The 17583-nt window shown below is 39.0% G+C and overlaps 2 long non-coding RNA genes across 2 annotated transcripts in view; one reads left to right on the forward strand and one right to left on the reverse strand.

Moving 5' to 3' along the window:
* LOC134481049 (uncharacterized) overlaps positions 1 to 17583 on the reverse strand; it is a 73781-nt gene that overhangs the window by 52712 nt on the left and 3486 nt on the right. Inside the window, exon 2 of the long non-coding RNA XR_010056237.1 lies at positions 11260 to 11307. This is a non-coding gene — a long non-coding RNA (uncharacterized LOC134481049). The remainder of the gene's footprint in view (positions 1 to 11259; positions 11308 to 17583) is intronic.
* The window catches only part of LOC103693508 (uncharacterized), a 490050-nt gene that overhangs the window by 8067 nt on the left and 464400 nt on the right, over positions 1 to 17583 (forward strand). The gene's annotated exons all lie outside the window — the stretch shown is intronic.

Consider the following 17583-nt stretch of genomic DNA (forward strand, 5'->3'; position numbering starts at 1 on the left):
TTACATCTCTCTATTTAGGTTTCTTATTACTTTCTCAAGCTCTATGTTTTTTTTTATTTATTCGTGGTATGATTGCCGCAAGGTTTGGCTAAATTTGTTATCATTTAGATATACTTAATTGATATATATATATATATATATATGTGTGTGTGTGTGTGTGTAAAGCAAAAGTTACTATAACTTTATTTTTGACAACTACTTGCATATGTATAATATTTGATTTTCATGGAGGTGTTGCATACACTGCTTGTGTGAACATGCATTTGGAAGGGAGATGTTGACATTATACATCTTCCTTGATTTTTCTCTATGAGACGTGGGTTGCACTAAACCTGGAGCCCACTGGTAGGCTAGCAAGATATGAGCTATAATGATCTTCTTCCAACTCCCACCACCAGGGATCTGATGTGCAACCTCTGTGTCTTTGTTTTATGTGTGTGCTGGGGATCTCAATTCATATCCTTATGCTTGCATGGTGAGAGATTTACCCACTGACCTCCCAGTCCTCATGCTCCATTTTAAGTTACTCAGGAGCATTGCTGCTTTTAAACACTCTCTGTTATAGCCTTTCATTTGTAGCAATTAGTAAATGCCCTATGAAACATCACCAGAGATTATGCTGTGCACCACGGGGGGGGGGCATTAGAATATACTTAACTTTTAACTTACTTTTAATTTTTGATATAGGGCTGGTCTGTGTAGTCAGGTTGGCCTGGGACTTGTTATACCTGCTACACGGATGGACATGTACTATTTAAATTCTTCACTAAGCTTACTTAAATTTGATTTCTGTGATTGAATTAACCTTCTATAATTGATTAACTGGATATACCACCTTTTTGGGAATAGGCTTCAGCATATTATAGAGGGCAAACATTCCATTTTCTTCAAGATAATTCTGGTTTATCACATACCATGGTGACCCTTTATGATTCTTTTTAATTTTATTCATTTAAATTATGAATTATACCGTCAACATATAACATAAACTTTTGACATCCTGGTTAAAGTATGTTTTCAAACATTCTCATATATAATTTAAAGAGTTTTAAAATTATATATTTAGTAGCGTGTGTGTGTGTGTGTGTGTGTGTGTGTGTGTGTGTGGTGTATGTTCTTGCATGTATGTATGTGTATCAGATGCACGAAGAGCCCATAGATGTCAGAAAAGGCATAAAATTCCCTACAGCTGTTGTTACAAATAGTTGTGAGCTGCCTTCTAGACGTTAGGAATCAAACGTGGTCCCTGTAAGAGATATACTGCTCAGATTCTGAGTCAATGATCCAGCCCCTGTGTATAATTCTTCAATGAGGACATTTGTGTAGTGCAAACTATAACTTTTGTTTTGGCTTTGAAACTGTGTGTACTACATGGATAAATAAATTTATTTAAAAATATCTTCAAAGATTTAAATTATTGTTTTTAATTATAAGTAGATGTTTGTCTGTATATGGCTATGTTCATGTGAGCGCAGGGACCCCTGGAGGATGGAGGCATTAGTTACATCCTCTGGAGGTGGCGCTATTCTAGTCAGTTGTGAGCCACTTCACGTGGCTGCTAGAAACCTGACACGGGTCCTCTGAAAGCAGCAAGCGCTTGAACTGCTGAGTCATCTGTCCAGTTCCTGGACCGTAGCCCAGACTCTCCACAAACGCAAACTCAGACTCAAACTCTGTCCCTTCTGTCTCTGTCTCTTCAGCCTAACCGTGTCATGTACTACAGCAACTGGTGAGAAACAAGTTTCAAAAATATGTGTTGGTCATGCCAGAAATAACACCGATTTAAGCTCACCCACTATTTACATGTGTATTCTAGTCTAGATCAATATCAACAAAAAAATCTGGCATGTAAATTTTCACCAAATACTTATTGAAAAATGTCTTATAATTTACTGCTGTGGTGAAACACTATGACCAAAAGCAAACTGAAGGGGAAAGGACTTATTGGCTTGTACTTCCACATCACTGTTCATCATTGGAGGAAGTCAACACAGAAATACTCTCAGGGTGGAATTTGTACATAGGAGATGATGCAGGGACCACGGAGGAATGACGCTTACTGGCTTTTTCCTCTGCTTGCTTTCTTATAAAACTCAGGGCACCAGATTAGGGGTGGTACCACCCACAAAGGCTTGGGCCATCCTCCATCAATCACTAATGCAGAAAATTCTTGCATACAGCCTGATATTGAGGACATTTTTGTTGTTGTTTCTGTTGTTTGTCAAATAGTTTCTGATGACTATACCTTGTGTCAAGATGACATAAAACTAGCCCTCACAAAAACAAAAACAAAAACAAAAACACAAAAACCCTGATAAACTATTGTGTGTGCTGAAGAAAAACAGTAAAGCAAGTCAGTGGAATGCAATGTCTCATGATACCTGTGTCCTAATGCTCGTCATATAGTAATATTGTCCATTTATAACAGTCTCCACTACATTAGCCTAACAGGTAAATATCACAAGCCCTACAGTATCTTCCTGAATAAGGAATATTAACAATCTCTACACATACTGTTTCCATATAGAGATGAAATGTCTCCCCCAGAATCATGTGCTTGAAATTTTGAATCTCGGCTGGTTACTTTGTTTAGGGAGGTTGTGTGATCAGCTAGATGTGGATAACTTGGAATGGACTTTGAGCCTCTTTAACGATTTTCTACTTCCTGTCTTGCTTGTGGTTCTGCCACCACATAAGAAAATACAGCCATATACTCTTGCTGCCATGGAGTCTTTTCATCATGCATTCACTGATATTGCTTCCTCTGAAATGGTGAAGCATAATCAACTCTCTGTCTCTTGAGCTCCTTCTATCAAATAGTTTTGTTATGATGATTAAAGTAACTAACACAAAAAACTGGTTCTAGATGTTGGATTGCTGCATTGGGCTGTTGAGCTTGTGAATCTTAGGCAGTTTGTTTATGGGATGATTGTGGAAGAGACTGCAGATGTTGGCTAGAAGAGCCCCCAGAAAACTGTAAACAGAGCTTAATGAATGATTCTGTTGAGAATTTGGGAGACCAAAATCTGATGAAAATAGAGGGTAAAAACTATGCATATAATATTACAAATGAGAAAAATGACTGTATTGGGAAAAGAATAATATAGTACTTATATGTGTTTAGGAACATATACTATTTCTGTTCTGAAAATTGAATTAAGTTTGATTGAAAGTTTTTGGACTAATTTATTTGAGGGAGGGCAGTTGAGGATGACACAGAGTTCAGACTGTGACCTGATTATGGCCTGGATGGTCTTAGGTTTACATAAGAATCCAGAACAAATCAAACCATGTGACTGCAAGATCAGAGAAACCTGCCAGTTTGGAAGAAAGAGTATGTGAGTTCCTTTAGCTTGTGGAGAATGTAGGTGTGGGCAAGACAGTTGTATCTATTATTGATTTGCTTCACCCAAGATAATCCATTGACTTAGCATTAAAATAAGAGGAAAAAGATGTCTTGAGGGCAAACCCTACTTATCAAAGGTTCCAGTTTATAAGTAGAAAGATCCATTTGTATGACATTTCTTTAAAAAAATGTGACCACAGGAATTTATACTCTAACAACGATGTCTGTAGAGATATTTCCTCAACTCTGAACACACAAGCATCAGGCGGTGACTGTAGTTTGGGTCAAAGTGGACCAGGGTATATCTTGAATTGCCAGCAGGAAGTAAGATTAGCCACATGGTACTCATCTTTTGGGCATGCAGAATGCAACAGTTAAGAAGTCACAAAAGGGCAGAAGTTTGTGGCAAGGTTCTATAGAAAAGTAGTATAGAAAAGACATGAAATATGCAGAGACAACAGATTGCCTACATGAGACTACCTGAGATGGCTGTATCTAAACTCAAGAAGGTGAAGCCCTAAGATCCATTGGAGTTGCTAGGATACTGGAGAGTTAAAGAATATGGAACATCTATTGAAGAAAGCTTGGTGTTGAAGTTCAGCACACTTGAGTACTGAAAGTGGCACCACTCTAGGTGCATGACTAGCTTACTGGAGAGAGTTAATACCTCCCAGGTTCAACTGTGGAACATCTGTACATAGGACACGGATCTACCTTGCTTCCTCTGTTGGATTTCCATTTAACTTTGTCTACTGCTCATGAAGGTAGACCTGTGAGGTTAGTGATTTTACCCTGCTTCTAACTCTAATCTTCTTCCTCTCTCTCTGGTGAATCTACTATCTGAGAATCAGCCTGTGCTTACTTGTACCTTAGTGGAAGTGCTCTGTCACTCCTTTCTTACCATGATGAACTGTTCTATGGAAACCATGGACCAAACTCTCAAGTTGTTTCTCTTGCATTTATCATAACAAGACAAATAACTAAAACAGCTATTATTTTCCTCACATCCATACCTAAGGTTTAATGTCTAAAATAGGCACATTAAAATATTAACAACTAGTAATATAACTAAGAACACCATAGGCTATTATAACAATATACTATGTGAACATTTCCAGCATTACTACTTGTATAGCTTGCAGTCATTGAGCAGAAACATTGAGAACCCACAATATTCCACGGAGCAATCAAAATGGCTAGTAGGTGACTAGTGGTCAAGAGGTGTATACAACATCAATGTTGGCAAATATGAAGAAAATGATAATTCAGATACAGGAAGGATATAATGGGTGAGATAATATTGCATGTTGCTATGTACACTGAGCTTTTTTGAAATCGCAGATTATTTGACTCTTGAGATTTCATATAAATACTTTTGAGACCCATTGTTATTTCATGATTCACCACAATGTGGCCTTGATCTTATTTTATTTATTTATTTATTTATTTATTTATTTATTTATGTATACTGTAGCTATCTTCAGACATATCAGAAGAGGGCATCGGATCCAATTACAGATGGTTTTGAGCCACCATGTGGTTGCTGGGAATTGACCTCAGAACCTCCGGAGAAACACTCAGTGCTCTTAACCACCAAGCCACCTCTCCAGTGCCATCATTGTCTTCTTACTTGGCCTCTGAGTGATGAAATTTCATATACGTGCTATCAGGCTTGCTTGAGTGTCATGCATTTGGAGTGATGTGAATCATGAGTAATTAAAAGTACAGAAAGGTAAAGCGTGGGTACAATTAGGGAATGATAAAGTTACATTTTACTGATAAAATTCTGCTGTCTTATAATATGTGTGTGGGCAAAGAATACTGCCTTTAATAACTATCTTGTTCAAATTTGCACCAGCCTCTGGACTGTGGATGAAAGACAAGATCTGATCCATAAAGGAGATTGACTTGTCCTATGAACTCCTACTGGGTATATTCTTCTTCCTCCCATTAGTTCTCTTACTTGCATGTTCAGTCTCTGTGCTTACTGTACAGGTTGTTCATGATTTCATATTTCCTTTCGTAAGTAAGGACCTCAGAAAACCATTTTTTTTCTGGTAGTTGTCACATGTTTTGCTGTTCACCTAACTTTTAAGTATGAATAGAAAACATTTCTGTCATTTATTGCATTGAGAATAGATTGTAGTCACTTATTCCAAGATTCATAGTTCATCATTTAAAATGCATCCCGGATCTTTGAGTGCTATTTATCTGTTGGGGTAGCACACTCTTTGTTATTTAGGTCTTCATAAAGCCTCTGAATATCTTAAAATTTTAATGACTCACGAGTGTAAAGGAAATAATCAGCAATTTATATACTAATTCATGCTTATTTAAAATGAGAACAATATCATCATAAACTCAGAACCGTTCAGAGTTTGACACAGATTGAAAATAATGGTTTAATTCCATGATTTTTCAAATGTACACAGAGAAGTGTGGGAAAGAACCGATCTTTGGCTTGTCCAAGTTCTCTGAGCAATTTGTGGTAGACTCAGAAAAAGAATCATAGTGTGTTAAATTGCAATTTTAGAAAGAATTCTGGTTATAAAAGTAACATTTTCTCTAGCATAAATTTGAAAATTAAATGTGAAAAAAATGAAAATGCATCATTTTATAATCTAAATTATTTAAGCTACATAATGCTTTAAAACTTTATACATTTTTTAAAAACTATTAAATCCCATTCTATTATCAGTTCTATATCTTTCTGCTAAAGTCCAGATGTGAGATTCATATGACAAATACCCACGTGGATAAAAACAAAGAAGGGATTTATAAGATAGTTACTGTAAAATGTGGAGTTTTAAATTATAAATTTATAAAACACGCTAAATAAAGATTGAATATGAAGATCTCATTAAAGTTCAATAAAAATATTTTCCTTGTGTGTTAAATTCAAATGAAATTTGTCAAACAGATGCCGTCTCTGATATGGATACCCACTTGCTGCTTCTGGGGAGGTGGTGTCTTCTCTTAGGATTCTAGACTGTACCTTCCAACAAATCAAGGGACTTGTTCAAGTCATGAATCTTCTTCCTCCTTTCACTGTTGTTCCCTTAAGTTTGCTCTTTCCTTTGAGCACTTAACCATGGCTAGCTTCCATTCTTCAAAGGGTAAACCAGAAAAACAAAACAACTGTGACCACCCTCTCTGAGCCTGCTTCCTTGTTTGCTACCTCATCCTATTGCTGAACAGGAAGTGAGTAGAGCTAGGGAAGTACATAGTTTCCTGGGTCAAACAGTCCCATGGGACAATGGTGCGCTTTCATACATGCCAGTCAAATTAGTAGTTTGTTTTAGAAATCATTAATGATATTTCTTCAAGTGCCTGGTACTGTCTCCTTTGCCTCTAATACTAAGTCTGCAGAGGGGGAGGAAATACCATAAGTTACCTTTCATCATTACTTTTAAGGCGCTCAAGGCTGAAATACATTGCTCATAATAGGTTTACAACTTAAAGCCCAAGTCCCATTTTTACTGATTTGCTTTTTGATTCTGTTTCTACCCAGGTTTCAAATACTGAAAGGGAAATAGATAGCAGGGTCAAGCAATTTTAAATAAAGCTAAAGTCATGAACCCACTTTAAAGGGAAATCAACATTGCACTATGATCAAGGAACACTGGATTGGAAGTCTGTCGCCTCTATAATATTTCAGTGAGAATAATTATCAGAGGAGACTGGGTTCTGCTGTAGCTGTGGCACTAGCTATTCATGTGACATCTTTAAATCCACATTTTAATGTATCCATTCTCAGGATGATGAATGCAGCTGAAGGGAGATCTCCCAGCATCCTTTTCTTTTGGCACAAGCAAGGTCATTAAAATAAATAAGCTCATAAACCAAACTATAAAACACTGGAAAGTGTAACTTCCTTGATTATATTCAAGTTAGGACTTCAGAGCAGGGTCAGGGTGCTATGGCTACAGTGCAACCTCTCTCTACAGGCTGAAAGCCACTGACACAATTTATTATTTAAAAGCTGTAGCATTTGAAAATTGGACTTGTTTTTGGTAGTAAATTAAAAAATATAGAAGTTAAATCTCCACTAGATGGCAGTAGATCAAGTCTTCCTGTAATAGCTTTGTTCTTCTGTCCCATGGGTTACATGTTATTTAATCCCATAAGTGCACTATTAGCACACCTTTCTAAGGAAGTCCACGTTCCTATATTAAACTTCAAAATGTCTTCTCAGCCGTTCAATTGATTTCTTCATTTGATGTCTTTTTTTTTAAGACACCATGAAACTGTTATGGTTAGTCCTGGTTTTACAGTGCCTTGTAAAATATTACTTGCTATGGTTATGACAATTTCTTTAAAAACTGCACAGCGTTCTAATCAATTTATCCACACAAGAATCCGAATGTATTCCTAGTATACTCTTGATTTTTCCAGTTTCATGGAAAGCTAGCTTTTTAGCCCAATGGCAAAGCTGGTGATTTACCTTTTTGAGTCCACCACACTCACTGTCTTTTCTGTCACTGAATTCCTAGTGGTAAGAGCAGTTTACGATTCAGCATGGGTTTGTGGGTACTGAATTATGTTGTAGGGAGGAGGTGGTTTCAGGTGAAGTAAAGGGATAAGTGTTCACAGGATGAATCTAATCTACTGCCCTAATCTACTTTTTTGTTTACAGTGATGAACACCAGGATTGAAAGCAACTCATGGGAGGGAAAGAGGCATTTGGGATACAGTTCCTGGTCACCCTCCATAAGAGAGGAAAGTCAGGGAACTGGAGGCTTAGCAGATGTGGGGACCCTTGGGGAACACTGCTTAATGGCTAGACTGCTCTTTAGCTTTTGCTCAGCTAGCTTTCTTGTATAGTCAAGGACCTGCTGCCTAGCCGTGGACTGCCTCCTATCTAAGTGGTGAGCCCTCCTATATAAGCCATTAACTAAGAGTGTCCTATAGACTTGCTCACTGGCTCGTATGATTGAGGTAACCTTCCTGCTGGGAGTTCAACAAACGTAACAATTTGGCAGGAGTCATCATAGAAAGCTACCCCACGTCCATAAATTTTAAGATACAACAAGCACGGAGAGATAGTACACCTTTCTTTGGAATTTGGCAGCATCCTAGAATGCAAAGAGGCCGGCAGTTTCATGCTAACATGATCGCCTCAAAAGCTGCCCCATTTCTCATTATCAGGCATGATTTATATACTTGTATACCTCAGAGCTTCCCTGTGTCTATGTCCACTTCCCCATCAGATGGTAGCCAGGCCAGTTGCAGACCAAGCTGGACTGAAGAAAGGGAAGTTTAGCCTGACACAGGCAGGTACAGTACAGGAAACTTGGTGATGAGTATACAATGCACAGAACAGCTTCAGAGAACTGGTTTGTTTATTGAGGGGAAGAAAGGAGTATTTGTGCCCCTGGTGAGGTGGCCAAAGACTCTGGGGCAAGGTTTGTGGGTTGTGTATCATTTTACCAGGACAAAGGGGTTGCAAGGTGCTTCATCTGCATAGTCAGGGATGGTAGGGTCGTGATGGGGGCCCTTCAGAAGGTCAAACAAGGGGTGAAGTCTGGCTGTCAGGATAATAAATTCTTACTAGGGTTAATGGTTGGGCTGCCTACTTTATGGTGCCAGGTTGGGAGAGGAGAGGTAGCTAACTCCTGTCCTCATTTGAAATATATTGTGTTGAGGCTTCCCTTCCACCACAACCCTGGGCCATTAAGATCTCAGACAAGGAGAAAAGGACAAATTAAATTAGTTTGAGTTCCTCTTACAGTAGCCATGCTGTTTGAAAATCCTCTTGCTTTTTTCAAGCAGGCAGGTAATATGCAGGTAAGGTCATATGCTATAGGAAAAGAGAGCAGGCCTCTCAGGGGGATATATCCACCAAACATCACCTAACACGGTGAATAAGAGTAGACACCGCCCCCCCCCCCCAATTTCACTGCTTGATGTGGCAACCCAGTAGAATGGAATGGGTCCCAGCTAAAAGAGTCAAAGGCAGCTCCAACTCCTGCTGTGGCAAAAACACCAAGCTATAAAACCATTAGATAGAAGCAGAAAACCTAGCTCAGAAACATAGAGGGTCCCTGCTTGTCACTTCAGTATCTGTGCGCCAGTATGAGCCCTGCTTTGTTGATTCTGTGGTCCTTGTTCTCATGGTGTCCTAAACCTCTCAAGTTCCTACAATCCTTCCTCCTTCCCCTATTTTATGGGTTTCCTAGCTCTGCCCAGTGTTTGACTTCAGGTTTCTGCACATTGGTTGTTGCGTGACTCTTCTCTGAGGAAGACTGAGCTAGGTACCAATGGTGGGACTATGAAAGGTATCTTGTTTCCCAGTTGGGCTAAGGCTAGAGACCCCAAAGATCCTGAAGGGTACAATAGGAGTTCCACCTGTTCACGGGCACCAGGCCTCTGTGACTAGCAGTAGTCCCCCATAGATTTGTGGCTATCAGTAACATAAGGGCAATGCCCCAAGCCCCTCCACAGGTAGAGGACCTGACCTGTGGTCAGTAGGCTCAAGACAGATCTCCATTTTAATGAGGTATCCAAAGGCCTGGAGGACTTATCCAATAAGCTATTCCTCTCAGACACTCTTTCCTACAAAACGTATTTAATTTTAGGCCCAGCCTGAGAAGCTGAGAAATGGGGTATGATTTTGCTTATCCTCTATGACAATAAATGCCTTAAAGCCATGGACTGTCTCTCCATCGGAATTCATCATGCAGAGCCATGGAGAAGGCCTTAGTCTATAGAGCCACTGTCTAATTTCCCGTAGAAGGTCTCTCTGCATCCCAGCTATGGCCTCCACCAAGCCAAGCCCAAGCCACAAGACAAGGCCCTTACCATGGGACTAACCAAGCTCCTCTTTTCCCCCTCAGCCCAGGACTAAATCCAGACAGCAGGCTCCCACTCCAGTCTCACTCTTCCATGGCTTCCAGTGGTACCTGGGTGTATGAGAGCCTGAGAACCAGACTGCCCTAGCTCCCTTGCAGGCCAAGGGACCCCCGAACCAGCTCTGGCTGTCCCACTGGACCTCAGACTGTGCTTCCCCACCCTGGTGTCACTACGGCTAATGAAGTCCTGAGCCCTGCCTCCCTGAGCACCTGCGTCCTGTTGGCAGAGGGGACGTGAGACCCTACTAACCTTACAACCAATCATAGTTGTCTTTCTGTGTCTAGGTTATCTCACTCAGGTCTCTCTTTCCTTTCTTTCTTTCCTTCTTTCTTTCTTTCTTTCTTTCTTTCTTCCTTCCTTCCTTTCTTTCTTTCTTTCTTTCCTTCCTTTCCTTCCTTTCCTTCCTTCCTTCCTTCCTTTCTTTCTTTCTTTCTTTCTTTCTTTCTTTCTTTCTTTCTTTCTCTTTCTTCCTTCCTTCCTCCCTCCCTCTCCTCTCTCTCTCCCTCTCTCTCTCTCTTTCCCCCTCTCTCTTTCTTTTTTTCTCCCTTCCTTCCTTCTTTTCTTTTCTTTTTCCTCACACTACATTCCTTCTCTTCCCTTCAAGTCCTTCCCCCCTCCTTTTCTGCTCCCCAAATCCACTCCTTTATTTCTCTTCAGAAAAGAACAGGATCACCTGGGGTACGAAACAAATGTGGCATAACAAGTTTCAACTGGACTTGTTATGACCTCATCTTAAGGCTGGATGAGGCAACTTATTAGGATGGAAAGAGTCCAAAAGCAGGCCAAAGAGATAAAGACAGCCCCTGCTCCCATTTTAAGAGCTGTCCCAAGAACTCCAAACTACACAACTGTTTATGCAGAGCACCTAGGTCAGCCTCACAGTCTCCCTGATTGTCAGCTCAGAGTCTCTCAGCCCCTGTGAGCACTAGTGGGTTGATTCTGTGGGTCTTGCTCTTGTGGTGTCCCTGAGCCCTGTGGTTCCTACAACCCTCCTTCCCCTTATTCCATAGGACTCCTGAGCTCTACCTAATGGGTGTTGTGTGACTCTGCTCTGCTCTCACCAGTTGGCGGGTGAATCCTCTGTGATGGTGATTATTCGAGGCTCCCGTCTGCAAGAATAGCAGAATATCATTAGGAATCATTTCATTGACTTCTTTTTCCTAGCTTTTAATTACCGCTCATTATAGAAACAGATTACTAAATGTTTGACACATTACCTTTCCATCTTTCTCAAGGAATCCTATCTTTAGAACATAGAATACATCTACCCCAGATTAGTCCTGTAACATCTTAATCAAATTCAGGTAACATAGTGAATCATACTGCAATGTCTTTTTACCCCTCTGGAACAAGTTTAAAATAGATGCAACTTAAATTAGTGTATGAAATGCTCAATGTAAGGAAGAGGTTTGATGATGCCATTCCTTAATAGGTAGAAGTGTGAGCGTGTGTATTATATAACATACTTTTGCCCATTTCTGTGTCAAACATAAGAAAGAGAAAATTATGAAATATATTTCATTCAAAACAATATCACTATGGCCTCCTGAGGAGTTTGTACTAAGAAATTTGTCTAGGACTCATTTGATGATTGTATTTAGTTAGTAACTGGCGTTGGAGAGTAGTGGCCAGTGCCATCTCTCAGATGTTCCCATGTCGCACTGTTTAAATCTCCTGTATTTTTCTGGAAAGGAGTGTTACTTCTGATTAGGAAACTGAGTTTTATACCCTAACTAAAACAAACAAACAAAAAAAGATTTCTCATTGATTAATTAGGTGATTAATTAATTAATCATTTATGTAGCACTGCAGGGCTCGTTCTGACCAGTGAACGATAATCAGGAATATGGTGTGTGAAATGGAAGGAAGCAGATCATATTTTCATTTACATGCAATGAGGAAAAAAACGAGCAGCTAGTGGGGTCAGACTAGATATTATCGATACTCCTCCTACCGTCATACCTCCTCTCTAGAAGCTGCTCCCTCTAAAGGCCCCAGAATCTTCTCAAACACCACTACATGAAGAACAAGTGTTCTAATATGTGAGCTTAGAGAGAGGACAGTTCTCATTCAAACAACCTTACTTAGCCTCTCTTTACTACTTTACGGGACACATGGGTGAATTTTACCATTCTGCTTTTCTGACTTGTTCTTTCTCTATCTAAACATGTTTATAACAAATATGAAGACCAGCAATTATGTAAAAGTATGTACAAACATATAAAGTTACTCTGTCATACAAGTAATATTTTTGGATTTGTAACATTTTTAAATTTATTTTATGTATATGGGTATTTTTCTTTTTTTAAATCCAATATATATATATATATATTTTATTGGATATTCTTATTTACATTTCAAATGTTATCCCCGTTCCTGCTTTTTTGTCCATAAACCCACTATCCCATACCCCTCCCCTTTCTTCTATGAAGATGTTCCTCTAACCAACCCTTCCTACCTTCCTGCCCTGACATTTCTCTACACTGGGGGTCCAACCTTGGCAGGAACAAGGACTTCACTTCCCATTGATGCCCAATAAGGCCATCCTCGGCTACATCTGCAGCTGGAGCCAGGGGTCTGTCCATGTGTACTCTTTGGATGGTGGTTAAGCCCTGGGAACTCTGATTCGTTGGTATTTTTGTTCTTATGGGATTGCAAACCCCTTCAGCTCCTTCAATCAATTCTCTAACTCTTCCAATGGGGACCCCATTCTCAGTTCAATGGTTGTCTGCGAGCATTCGCCTCTGTATTTGTCATTCACATATGCACACCAGAATGTGGCATCAGAGAGATGTGAGCTGCCATGTGGGTACTGGGATTTGACCTCAGGACTTCAGAAGAACAGTGAGTGCTCTTAACCACTGAGCCATGTCTCCAGGTCCTCGCACAAGTAATTTTTAATTTGACTAAAATGAGGGGGAAAAGGAAGAACTTATACGGTTATTTTAGTAGTTAAATGTGTCAATCTTTGTAAATATGCAAAGGAAAATATGTAATTGTGGTTCAACTAATACATTCATAATTTATGACTCCAAAGTAATGTTTGTAAAGCAGTAGCTTTGCTTAAATATACCCATAGTCAAACTATGGAAATAATACTGAATTTCTGAGCTTCATAAGTTCTTTCAATAGGGGAAAATACAAATATTTATCTGGTAGAAAAGAAATCTTATATTTGATTTGCTTTGCAAAGTGGATTATTTCTCTTTTCTAGTGCTTTCTTTTCAACATTGTTTATTTTCTTTGAAGATGCTACTATATGCTGTGAGTCTTTACAGTCCCAGAATGACCACTGATAGTTAATATACATGCCTGTGGTACAGCTGAATTTCCTTCTATCAGTTTTGTGGAATACAGAAACACATGGAACAAAGAATACCATGTGAGGATTCTAAGTACCCAGTATCCTATACAGGATTTTGAAGTCTACAGCTGAGCCAAAGCACAGTGATCAGGAAATATATGTTTCATAGGTTTGCATGGATTGGCTCAGGAGTCTGGTCTTTGGGTACATGAATTATAGTACATTAAGATGACTAATTTTTAATAACAGACTTATCAGGGTTCATTAAATATTTGTAAATATGTCTGTGTATGTGTACAAAAGTATAGACATGTGAACATTTTTTATTGGATATTTTAAATTACATTTCAAATGTTATTCCCTTTTCCAGTTTCCTGTTCATAAGTCCCTATCCCATCTCCCTCCCATTTCTTCTATGAGGGTGTTCCCCCTCCCCAATCGCAGGCCCCTTTCCTGCCTCCCTGCTCTGAAATTCCCCTACACTGGGTGGTCCAGCCATGGCAGGACTAAGAGATTCTCATCCAATTGATGCCCAACAATGCCATTCTTTGCTACATATGCAACTGGAGTCATGGGTCTGTCCATGTGTAGTCTTTGGGTAGTGGTTTAGTCCCTGGGAGCGCTGGTTGGTTGGTATTGTTCTTATGGGGTTGCAAGCCCCTTCAGCTCCTTCAGTCCTTTCTCTAACTCCTCCAATGGGGGAGGCTGCAAGCCACAGTTCAGTGGTTGGCTGTGAGCATTCACCTCTGTATTTGTCCTGCTCTGGTACAGCCTCTCAGGAGACAGATAAAACAGGCTCCAGTCAGCATGCACTTCTTGGCTTCCGCAATATTATCTAGGTTTGGTGGCTGCATGTAAATATGGGCTGTATAACCAGGTGGGGCAGGCTCTGAATGGCCATTCCTTCAGTCTCTGCTCTAAACCTTGTCTCATATCTCTTCCTATGAATATTGTTATTCCCCCTTTTAAGAAGGACTGAAGCACTCGCACTTTGGTCATCCTTCTTCTTGAGCTTCATGTGGTCTGTGGATTGTATCTTGGGAAATTTGAGCATTTGGGCTAATATCCATTTAACAGTGAGTACATACCATATGTGTCTTTCTTTTCTTTTATTTTTTTCTATTTTTTTTCTGATTGGGTTACCTCGCTCTGGATTGCATTTTCTAGTTCTATCCATTTGCCTATGAATTTCATAAAGTCATTGTTTTTGATAGATGAGTAGTATTCCATTGTGTAGATGTACCACATTTTCTGTATCCATTCCTCTGTTGAAGGGCATCTGGGTTCTTTCCAGCTTCTGGCTACTATAAATAAGGCTGCTATGAACATAGTGGAGCATGTGTCCTTGTTAAATTTTCAAGCATCTTTGGGGTAAATGCCCAGTAGTGGTATAGCTGGGTACTTAGGTAGTACTATATACAATTTTCTGAGGAACTTCCAGACTGAGGAATTTCCAGAATGCTTGTACCAGCTTGCAATACCGCCAACAATGGAGGAGTGTTCCTCTTCCTCCACATCCTCGCCAGCATCTGTTGTCACCTGAGTTTTTGATCTTAGCCATTCTGACTGGTGGAATCTCAAGGTTGTTTTGATTTGCATTTCCCTGATGACTAAGGATGTTGAACATTTCTTTAGGTGCTTCTCAGCCATTCTATGTTCCTCAGCTGAGAATATTTCTTTAGCTTTGTACCCCATTTTTAATAGGGTTATTTGACTCTCTGGAGTCTAACTTCTTGAGTTCTTTGTATTTATTGGCTATTAGCCCTCTATCAGATGTAGGATCAGTAAAGATGTTCTATTCTGAGAAACAGGAGGTATTTGGATCCCTTAGATCTATAATTACAAATGGTTAGGTGCCAGGCACTAAACTCAAGTCTTCTATAAGAGCAGTAAGTGCTCTTACCTACTGAGTTCCTTTTGCTCAGTTCTCTAGATCTTACAAAATTGTACAGTACTTTCTTCTATCATTTATGAATAAATTGTAATTTTTAAATGCAACTTTCGTTATTAATATTTTTATATTATGAAGAATTTTTAGCATACTAAAGAAGGTAATAACATATTTTACAACAGCATACAAAAGGAGCTAATTGTTTATCATACACCACAAAGTCTAGAATTTCTATTCCAGAAATGAACTATATCTCCTTTTTTATAATTTAGATACATATATGTACATATTTTAATTCAGACATTATGGAGTTGTGCTGGTGTGACATAAGCAGCTTCCCTTTGACATTCTCTAGAACTGAACAGTCAACTCTTTAAAGACAAGATGAATAATACAGGCTTAATGTAATATACACTATTACCTACTTCAGTATGCTAAAACTACATCAAGAGAAGCACAATTGTTCCTGGGACTAAATCATGAACAACTTGTCTTTATATGAAATGATATAAATGATAAAAGAAATAGTACTTGTGGTAATAATGTGCTTTTCTGCAGAAGAACAACAATAGAGATAAGGTTATACTCAACTGAATTGCAAGTCTCCACTTTTCTTTCTTTCTTTAACAAATCTATCTGGTATTAATTTAAGCAATTTAAGGCAAGAATAAACAGCATTTTAAAGCATTGTCTTAATTACTTTTCTTGTTGCCTTATTATTTAGTTTTAAAAATATTTTTATTAGTTATTTGAGAATTTCATGTAATGTAGTTGATCACAATCTCCCATTACCTCAACTATTCCCTGATCCACTCCTCTTCTCTATTTTGTGCTCTTTTGTTTTGTCGGAGACTGCCTGTCAGTCAACGAAGAAACCACAACAGGGGGAATGAGGAAAGATAGAAAAAAGTGCAAGAGACAGTCATGGTAGGGCTGCTGATCAATACCATGCCAGCAAGCAAGTGTATTTTACCAGTATCTTTTAAAGGCAAACAACACAAAGCATGGACAGTTCCAGGAAGATAAACAATGACCACAAATGCTTATGTTGTGAATTTATTGTATACAGCATCTATGTTTGACTAAGGCTATTTCCTTCAGACTTAAGCAGTCTCTCAGGAACATATGTATAAGTGGAGGAACTTGCAGAATATAACAAATGTCTTAACTAAAAACAGACAGATGTCTGTAGATTAATTCATGATTAATCACAAGCAAGAAGTCAGCCAAAGTCATCACTCCAGATATGTTTCCCACAGGTCTCTCTTTTTTGTCCACACAAGCCAAAGAAAGACTGTGCCTTTCATCAGTACATGAATCCTAACATCCATGCCCCATCTTAGGTTGATCCACCTATAAGAGAATCTTACCTTTCTTTATCAATCATGGAGCAGAAAGTTGTGCCTGTCTTAGGTGGCCATCTGAAAATCCAGCCCTTACCTGTCATTGGCCCATGAATAGTCTTATATTTGTGGTCTGTCTTAGGTTAAGAAGGTTTTCAATGCAATCTTTCCTGTCATTGACTACTAACTTCTGTTAGGGAAGACACTGGAGCTTGGTCTTTGATAACTGTGCTTTGACATCTGTAAAAGCCCTGGCTTTAAAAAAATATTCCAAAATACTGGTAAAAGGCATGCCATAAAACTATCATAAAGCCATGGCCTGCTATACATAATAAGAGAGATGTAAAAGAGGACCATGAAGGAAAAATGACTTGTAACTTCTTCAGAATATCATTTGTGATGCCAGCAGTACCAAAAGACAAAGGCATTGTGTTTCTTAAACTTACAACCTTATTATGGAGGGCTAACAAAGAAGTAGGAGCATCATGCCATATACCATGAAGGTGCCTTTTTACTTTGGTCCAATTATACTGACTTCCAATATACATTTTTCAAATGAAATTCTAAATGGATTCTGACTTTCATTCCTTGTAGCTCATCTCCCAATATCTATACTATGCCATATATAATGTGTCAATTCTTTGTTCTAGCCATCTATCTAAATCTTCTTGTATTCTCAGGGCATTGGTTGCATTTTATGCAAGATGATTAACAAAACTAGCTATATGTAACTGTTGTGTTAAAGCTAATGCAGAAGTAGTAGCACTGGCTATAAGAGTTATGAGAGCAACCACACTGGAAATGATCAGCCCAATTATAGGTTTGCTCCTTGCCATAGTGTGTTCTA

Source organism: Rattus norvegicus, chromosome 11 (genome assembly GCF_036323735.1).
Source record: "Rattus norvegicus strain BN/NHsdMcwi chromosome 11, GRCr8, whole genome shotgun sequence".
Taxonomy (NCBI): Eukaryota; Metazoa; Chordata; class Mammalia; order Rodentia; family Muridae; genus Rattus; species Rattus norvegicus.